The following is a 9,770-nucleotide window of genomic DNA, read 5'->3' on the forward strand; positions in this document are numbered from 1 at the left end:
TTTTCCCCCTTTTGGCATTATCAAAAATTCCTGCACTTCAAGTTATTAAGCATCTAGCCACAGCCCCACAAGCAATTCATCGAGTGTAGGAAACTGAAGGCAATGCTACCAAATCCCCTTTCATTTAGTTCCACTTTCCTGCACATGCTTTCATAATATACAAGACATACATGTATATGCAAAGTTCCAAACATTCATTAAAAACCAAAAGATAATCTTGCTTAATCTAATTACAAACCAAATTTTTTTTCAAATTTTCACAAAATAAAACTGAAATTGTTCATGAATAAAATAGCAAAAAGAAAAGATGAAATAAGGCTAGGCTAGGCTGAGGTAGGCTAGATTTATGATAGGCTAGAGAGATATAAATTGGTTAACTCTGAAGAAACTCCAATATATTCTTATTGTTTGATGCTCAATGCTGGCCTCCAATTTATCTTCCAAGTTCTTGATAGCCTTTTGGAACTCCACCTTCTGTTCCCTAAGACTCTTCTCAAGTCCCTGTACTCCTCTCTCCAGCTTCTGAATCTTCCCAGTAGCCTCTTTGAATTGCCTCTCAGTAACTTCTGCTTTGTCAGATAACTCAGCAATCTGTCCTACTGTTATTTTCTCTTCTTCCTCATCCAGTTCCAGAGGTTGTTCCATGCTTGTCTGTGAAAAGTACTGGCAGACAGTCACCTACTCTTTCGCACAGGTTTCTCTGGAACTGCCTTCTCCTTCTTCTTCCCATTGGTCTTCTCTTCCTTTTCCTCAACCCTTTTAATTTTTCCATCCACCACTTCCAAACTAATTCCAAGCAGAGTCTCATCATTTATCACATTCTCTGGTTTCTCATCTAGTGCTCCATAATTCCCCTTTAGGATCACCCCAAGTGATTCAAACACTATAGATAAAATAGCTCCATAACCTACTTTATTCTTGCTAGGAACACAGTGAGCAAGATGTTGATACATGATGGAGGGAAAGTTGATTTTAATCTTCTTGCTCAAGCAGAAAATGACAGCCATGTCCATCAAACATGCTTCCCCCTTCTTTTGAGTTCTAGGAAGAATTGTCTTCTTTACCAAGTTAAACAACAGTTTGTTCATGGGGGTCAAATTATTATGACTCATGGTGTTCTTCTCCCTCTTTCCTCCTAGAATCTCAACTATATCACTTCCAAGAAAGTTTCCTACCTTCACAATAGATTTTCCTTTCACATACGTCTCATATCCTTCAGTTGGAGCTTTCAGAATTTTATTTAGGGTTTCCACATCAAATTCAATTTTTATTCCATTAACTTCACTCGAAATTACCCCTTGTTTTACTTGAAAATTTTTACAAAATTCATTCATGGCAATTGGGTACATGCAATTGTTTGAGGCTCTAGACAACAAGAACTCCCAACCCTGGAACTTAATTAAATCTAAAAATTCCAGAAATCTGGCCTTCCTACACCAAATTAAATCAATTCTATGACCAACCACGTACCTTCCTTGTAACACCCTAGAAATTCCTTTCTTTTAAAATACCTGTTTTTCCCTGTTTAAAACTTTAAATAGGAAAATCTAAGATATTACCGCCACCGTAAAACGACTAAGGCAACTATCAAAGACACACAGCAGAAGACTCTCCTTTAAAATATTTAAAACGACTCAACTTAAAAAGTCAACCAAAGTAAAATAAATTTAAACCTACAACTTGGAACCATTGTAGGCCTTTAACAAAACCAAATCAAATTCAAAACCTTTACGTTAGTCTCGCAACAATAATATTATAATGTAATTTAAGCAATAACACATCATAATCTTATGGAAACTAGCATGATTCGCTCTTCACTCATGCCCATCATGAATATGCTTCATCACCTGAAAAGCTTCTCTCTACTTGTTTCCACTAATCTCCATTAAAAATGGGTCATCATAGGGCCAAGGTAAAGACAAGGCCAACAAACACACAAACACACAATCAGCAAAGCTGAGTACATAAGCGTAATTAAACACACTAACATACTTTTACCTATCAACACACAACTTACCTTGTTGCCCCTGTTTTCAAGCACACAACATACAACAAAACTTCTCAATTAAGTAACTAAATAAATTATTTAGTTTTGATTACGCATCGAACGGGTTTCCCCTAACCTGCCCCAATAAAGGTGTACTAACACGGGAGCTAACCGTGCCACTATAAAAGAACCACTCGTAAGTGGCAAAATTCCTGCGCATAATAATAAAAGGAAAATACAGCGTCCTGTACTCCCAGTAGAAGTTATGGTCAAATATAAAGTCGCATAACTCCCCCCATATGTTCATACTCAAGGTATATATGTTCCAAGAGTTTTGGTGCATAATCTCTTTGACTTTACGTTCTTTACGTATTATTAAACTTGGTAATGACTCTCAATTCATAATAACATCAAACATTATAATTATTCAAACAATTAAACACTCCAATTTAATTCTTGAATAATTAGTGAACACATAATATTTAATGTTGAACCATTTTTAAATCTACCTCGATGTCAAAGACTCCTTAAACGCTTAATACGCCAAAAATCCTATCCCTCGGTGTTTAAAACACCTTAAGTGCACTAAGGCACCAACATACAATTTATTCCTCGTGTACATAGACACTTACATAGCTCCTTTCCCATGCTTATAGCATCAATAAAAATTATGTGAGCCATAATAAAATTCCCTTTTAATATTCCAATCCAAATTAAACATTTAGTTTAATTAAACATGCTTTATATCATGCCATAAATAAAAGTGTGGTTCATATTCAACATGCCAAACCATTATTTTCCAATCATTAATCCATCACAAATAAATTATGCTTCATAATTCAATCATCAATATCAACCAAATCACAATTTTCATTCATAATCTAACATGATACTACTTGTAATTAATTAATCACATCTAGCATGCCACTATATCATCCAAAAATATGCTGAGTACTCGAACGTACCTTGAATACGATCTTAATATCGCCACGACTAATAGAATTCATCACTTTAGAGTCTCCTACAAATTAAAATAATAATAGAGCATTAAAATCCTCTCTACACAAATTTCCAGCAATATATACTCTTATTAAACTACTCATAATTTAATTAAAATAAGCTGAAATTTTATTTAGAACCTTATACTTTAATCCTAATTAATAGGTAATTAAAATTCCTTAAAGAAACTTGATTTTTAATATACTACCAAAAATTCTAGCAATATATTTATATAAAAACTTGTTGTAATTAGGCTTTAACACACTTAAATCAAAGGTTTAAACCACGCTAAATCATAATCCTTCAATAAATAATAATTTATGAATCTAGGGTTTCAAAATTAGGGCTTTTTAATTAGAATTAAAATCTGAAAATTAAATTACATACTTATAATCAAACATCATAATATTAATCACAAAACCCATATTTAATAATTAGATATAAGGTTTAAACAAAAATTAAAAAGAAAGATTAATTTTTTTTTTTCGAATGGAGGAGGCTGGACAGCAGGCCGGCCACCATTGCCGGCTGCTGCCAACCGCTGGTGGTAGCCGCCGCTGCTGGCTGGTGCTGCTGGTGGCCGGCGGCCCACCGGTGGTGGTGGTGGCCGGCGGTGGTGAACCGAAAACAAGGTGAAGGGGAAAAAGAAAGAAAGAAAAAGGAGAAAAATAAAGGAGAAGAGAGAGAAAGTTTACCTTGGGTTTTCTCCACTCTGGGCTAAGTTTAATTTGCCCAAGTGTTGAATATTTATACCCCTTTCCCTAGAAACCTTTCTTACCTAAACTTTCCCTTTTTACTCCTTCCTAATCCCTTTCCTAATAAAACTTTACTAAAATAAAACTTTCCTAAATTAAATTCCAACTTAATAAAATAATTAATTAAATAAAACTTTCCTTTTATAAAATATTTCCAAACTTGTTTTAAATAATTAATTAAAATATCATAAATAATTCATTTCAAATTATTTAAATACCCCACAAAATACTTATTTTAAATAAAATATGTATACAAATACGGGGTATTACAGTCTACCCCCCTTAAAAGAAGTTTCGTCCCGAAACTTTGGTAAACGAAATTCAAACTTTTTCCTCACTTTGTATAATATTGCTGTACTTTTTGTCATACATTTACCTTTTTGTCTCTTTGAGAACACAATAACTCAAAATACTCGTTAAAATTGTGCAAAAAGCACAAAAATAACTAAAAATATAGGGAAAAAGCGCTAAATTCTACCGCATTCTACCCCCTAAAAGAAAACGAGTTACGTCCTCGTAACTCAACATACCTGAAACAACTCTGGGTATTTCTTTTTCATTTCATCCTCTGCTTCCCATGTGGCTTCCTCATATTCTTGGTTAGACCACAACACTTTTACAATCTTAACATTCTTATTGCGTGTACTTCGCACTTTACTGTCAAGAATTTTGACAGGTCTCTCTTCATAGGTTAAACTTTGGTCTAATTCAATGGTTTCAGGTTGTAATACATGAGACTTATCAGGGATATATCTTCTCAATTGAGACACATGAAATACATCATGCACTTTGCTTAGCTCCATAGGTAATACCAACCTATAGGCTACTTTGCCTATCCTTTGCAGTATCTCATATGGTCTAATATACTTCGGACTAAGCTTTCCCTTCTTTCCAAACCTCATCACTCCCTTCATTGGTGACACCTTCAACAACACCTTGTCACTAACTTCAAATTCTTCTACGCTTCAAATCCGCATAGCTCTTTTGGCGATCTTGAGCTACTTGAATTTTAGCTTGAATTTCCCTTGCTTGCTTCACTGTATCCTCAATCATTTGAGGCCCTATAGTCATTGTTTCACTTATGTTGTTCTAACAAATTGGACTATGACACTTCCTCCCATATAATGCCTCAAATGGAGCCATTCCTATGCTCGCATGGTCACTATTATTATAGGAAGATTCAATCAAATCCAAGCTATCTTCCCATCCTATTTGGAAATCTATAACACAAGCTCTCAACATGTCCTCCAAGGTTTGAATGGTTCTCTCAGTTTGTCCATCTGTGGCAGGGTGAAACGCTGTACTCATCTTAAGTGTCGTCCAAAGTTTTCCTGTACACTTTTCCAGAATTTTAAAAGAAACTTGGAATCTCTGTCAGACACAATATCCTTTGGAACTCCATGTAACCTCACAACATTCTTGATATAAGCTTTTGCAAGTTGCTCCATCTTCCAAGTCTCCTTCATTGGTATGAGCACCGCAGATTTTGTAAGTCTATCCACCACTACCCAAATGGTGTCATTTCCACTCTTTGACTTTGGAAGGCAAGTCACAAAATCCATTAAAATACAATCCCACTTCCATCCAGGAATTTCCATTGATTGCACAGTCCCTTGGGGTCTCTTGTGCTCTATCTTCACCTTTTGACAAGTCAAACACTTTACTACAAATTCTGCAACTTCATTCTTCATTCTAGGCCACCAATACATCTTTTTCAAATCCTTGTATAGCTTATCCCCTCTAGGTGCACTGAGTAGGGTGTATTGTGACCCTTTTCCATTAGCTTTCTTTTGACTTCCTCACATTTCTAGGGTACACACCATCGACCTTTGTACATTAAACTCCCATCTTCATGAATTTTGAAATCTGTAGTCTTGCCTTGTTTTATTTTCTCGCGAATCCTATTCAATTTTACATCTCCTACTTGGTTTTCCCTTATTTCATCGAATATCGTTGGTTGGATAGTCAAATTTGCAAGAATACTTGCTAGTACTCCCCATTCTACAACTTCTAAATTCATTTTCCTCATTTCTCTACATAACTCATCAACCACTACTAAAGTATTCAATCCATGACTGGTCTTACGACTTAGAGCATCCGCGACTACATTTGCTTTCCCCTCATGATATTGTATGTCCAAGTCATAATCCGTCGTGTACTCTAACCATCTCCTTTGGCGAGAGTTCAGATCTTTTTGAGTGAAAATGTATTTCAAGCTCTTATGGTCTGTGTAAATTCTACATTTCACTCCATACAAGTAATGCGCCAAATCTTTAGCGCAAATATGATTGCATCTAGTTCTAAATCATGGGTTGGATAATTTACTTCGTGGGTCTTTAACTGCCTTGATGCATATGCAATCACCTTCCCATTTTGTATAAGCACACACCCCAAGCCATTCTTTGATGCATCACTATACACATCATAGATGCCACTATCGTCTGGCAGTGTAAGCACTGGTGCTGTAACTAGCTTCTGTTTCAAGAGTTGGAATGCTTCTTCACACTTAACATCCCACTCAAACTTCTTGTCCTTCTTCATCAAATTAGTCATAGGTTTAGCAATCTTTAAGAAATCCTTCACAAAACGCCTATAATACCCTGCTAGACCTAAGAAACTCTAAACATCAGATACTGTTTTGGGCGTAGGCCAACCCTTCACAACTTCAATCTTGGCTGGATCTACTTCCACTCCATCCTTAGACACAAAATGACCTAAGAATGCTACCTTCTCCAACCAGAATTCGCACTTAGAGAACTTTGCATAGAGGTTGTTTTCTCTTAGTGATTGTAGAATTGCCCTCATGTGTTCTACATGCTCTTCGTTGCTCTTTAAATACACCAATATGTCATTTATGAACATTACCACAAACTTATCCATAAATTGATGAAACACCCTGTTCATTAAATCCATAAAGATTACCGGTGCATTTGTCAATCCAAATGGCATCACTGTAAACTCATAGTGTCCATATCTTGTCCTAAATGCAGTTTTAGGAATGTCCTCATCTGCAATTCTCAATTGGTGATACCCAGACCTCAAATCAATCTTAGAAAACACTGTTGCACCTTTTAACTGGTCAAACAAGTCATCAATCCTTGGAAGTGGATACTTGTTCTTTATTGTCACCTTATTCAATTCCTTGTAGTCAATACAAAATCTCGTACTCCCATCCTTCTTCTTAACAAACAAGACCAGCGCTCCCCAAGGAGATGCACTTGGTCTAATGTATCCCTTTTCCAACAAATCTTGTAGTTGCTCCTTTAATTCACTCATTTCTGCAGGTGCCATTCGATATGGTGTTTTGGATATTGGTGCTGTCCTTGGGACTAAGTCTATTGTGAAATCAATTGCTCTCTTAGGTGGCATTCCAAGGATCTCATCTGGAAATACAACTAAGAACTCATTCACCACTTCTATATCCTCTGGTTTAGTGGCCTCCTCATGATCCATGTTTCTCACAATGCAAAAGTACACTGGATGCCCTTTTTAATGTACTTTGCCAACTTTAACACGGATATTAACCTAGGGCATTTGGTTTCACCATGCATCCAATAAGTCACTGACTCATTCTCACTTGTGTTCATTTTCACCTTCTGCGATCGACAACTGATTTCTGCACTGTACTTGCTCAACCAATCCATTCCCAGGATGACATCAAAATCACTTAACCCAAACTCGATGAGGTCAGACAGAAACACTTTCCCTTCGATCTCTATAGGCACTTCTCTAAAGGTTTTGGTACACTTCACTACCCCACCCGTTGGAATGGTTATTAGTAAGTCTACTACTTTACTTCTACTGTTTTCAAACAGTCTTTAAGTTTCGAAACAATTCTCTTTGAAATGAAAGAAAAAGTTGCACCAGAATCAAACAAAACTTTAACAGGAGTAGAGTTAATAGAAAAAGTACTAGTGATGACATCTTTCATGGAATCATCCTCATGCCTACTCAACACATTCAGTTTTCCTGTAGCTCCACCTTTTTGTTGATTATTCCCACTGTTATTGTTGTTGTTGTTGTTCTTTGCTCCACTCTGCTGCACTTCCTTATTCCCGGCAAAGTTATTATTGTTCCCCTGAAAGTTCCTTTGGGTCTCTCCTGAATTATTATTCTGCTTGTTCCCATTAGAATTTTTGGAGAAACACTTGTACTCCCTATGCCCCAGCTTATTACAAGCACGACAAGTAACCAAATTGCCATCACAATATCTCCTAGAGTGGTTATTCTTGCACCTCTTGCAAAAATAACGCCTCTCATTCTTGTTATTCCCTTGGTTATTGTTTCTAGCCCTTCCATTGAAGTTACGTCCTCCTTGACGATTGTTACCTTGGGAATTATTGTTGTTGTGGAAGTTGTTATTGTTATGGTGGTATTTTTGCTTTTTAAAGTTGTTCTGGTTACCCTGTTGGTTCCCAGAATTTTGCCCCACCTCTTTTCTCTTTTCTTTCCCTTCCACCTCAGCTAGTTCCTTCTTTTTCTTCAACTCTAATGCATACAAGTGTGCAGCTCTCCCATACACCTCATCCAAAGTCTCAAACACTTGTCCACATAACTTCAGCTGCAAATCAGTAGTCAAACCACTCTCAAACTTTCTAGGCTTTGCCTTCTCTGTAGCAATAGACTCTTCAGCAAAACGAGACAACTCAATAAACTTTGTATAGTATTCAATAACCAACATCTCCTCCATCTTGAGGTTTGAGAACTCCCCAGCCTTCTGCTTTTGTAAGAAGATAGGGTAAAACTTATCTCTCACTTTCTCTTGGAACTTGGTCCAATTGAACCCAGGTAATGCCCTAATGGTAGCTTCATTTTGCTGCCACCAAAGATCAGCTTCACCCCTCAGATAATAAGTAGCACAACCCACTTTAGAATTTTCTGGGCATCCAACTGCCCCAAACAGTTTCTCAAACTCCCTTAACCAATTTTCCAGTATGGTAGGGTCAGGCTCTCCTTGATAGGTTGGTGGTTTGCTTTGGGCCACCTTCTTAAAAAGTTCTCCCTGAGCATCCCCATTGTTGGTTGAACTCCTTGCCAACTGTTGGGCCACAACTGCCAATTGCCTCACAACCTCACTCAGATCACTCCCATCATTATTGGTATCACTTCCCCCTGTCATCTTTCTTCTCCTAAATTAAGAACAAGGGTCTATATTAGATATGGTCTTGGCTAGCTCTCAAGGCATACACTCATCTATTAATTAACACCCTTGAAACATTGCAGAAAATTTAAAGCTAACAAATTGGGATAACAAAAGCTAAAATTCCTTAAATTTGTAGCTTTGTCAATTAATTATTGATTGCTAACCGACCATACATTTAATAAAGCATCACATAGATAAATAAAAATAATTCCCATAGCTTAGAAATAATTTAATAGAATGCTTTTGTTGAATTTTGGCTATTGGAATAGTGATATGAAATGGTTAATTTTTGGGAAGTGAAATGAATTATTTGTCAATAATATAAATTAATTGACAAAGAAATAAATAGAATTTTTTATTAATTATAAGGAAATAAAATAGAATTACTGAAATAAAAATTGAGTTATAAAAACTTATGTATTACATAAGGTCACTGACTCACTGTGGTCATGCCATTTATTACTTTAAAACTGAGAGAAATAATGAACTGGAATTAAAACTAAGAATCCCTAAAGAAAGAAATTATAGAAGTCTAATCCTTTCGAATGTTGTTTCTCTTGTCCGCGGACTGCTTGTAGCTACTAGGATCAAACTCAGGATCATCTGTCTCCTCCATGGGTTCAGGTGACTCTAGTTCAGGTTCTACTTGCATAAACTCTCCCTCTTCCTCCTCATCAGAAGAAATATCTATTATAATTGGAGTTGGAGGTGGATTTAGGTTAGGATTCATCATGAGGGAACTATCTCCCTCCCCTTGCTCTTCATTTTCTGCTTAGTCGCCCTGAGGAGAAGAAGAAGAAGAAGAAGAACTCCCTGACTGGTGACTAGGAGAAGGGGGATTATTCCCTACTGGATTGTCAAAATAATAGTCAAGGTATGGAAAGTG

This window comes from Chenopodium album, chromosome 10 (genome assembly GCF_948465745.1).
Source record: "Chenopodium album chromosome 10, dcCheAlbu1.1, whole genome shotgun sequence".
Classification (NCBI taxonomy): domain Eukaryota; kingdom Viridiplantae; phylum Streptophyta; class Magnoliopsida; order Caryophyllales; family Amaranthaceae; genus Chenopodium; species Chenopodium album.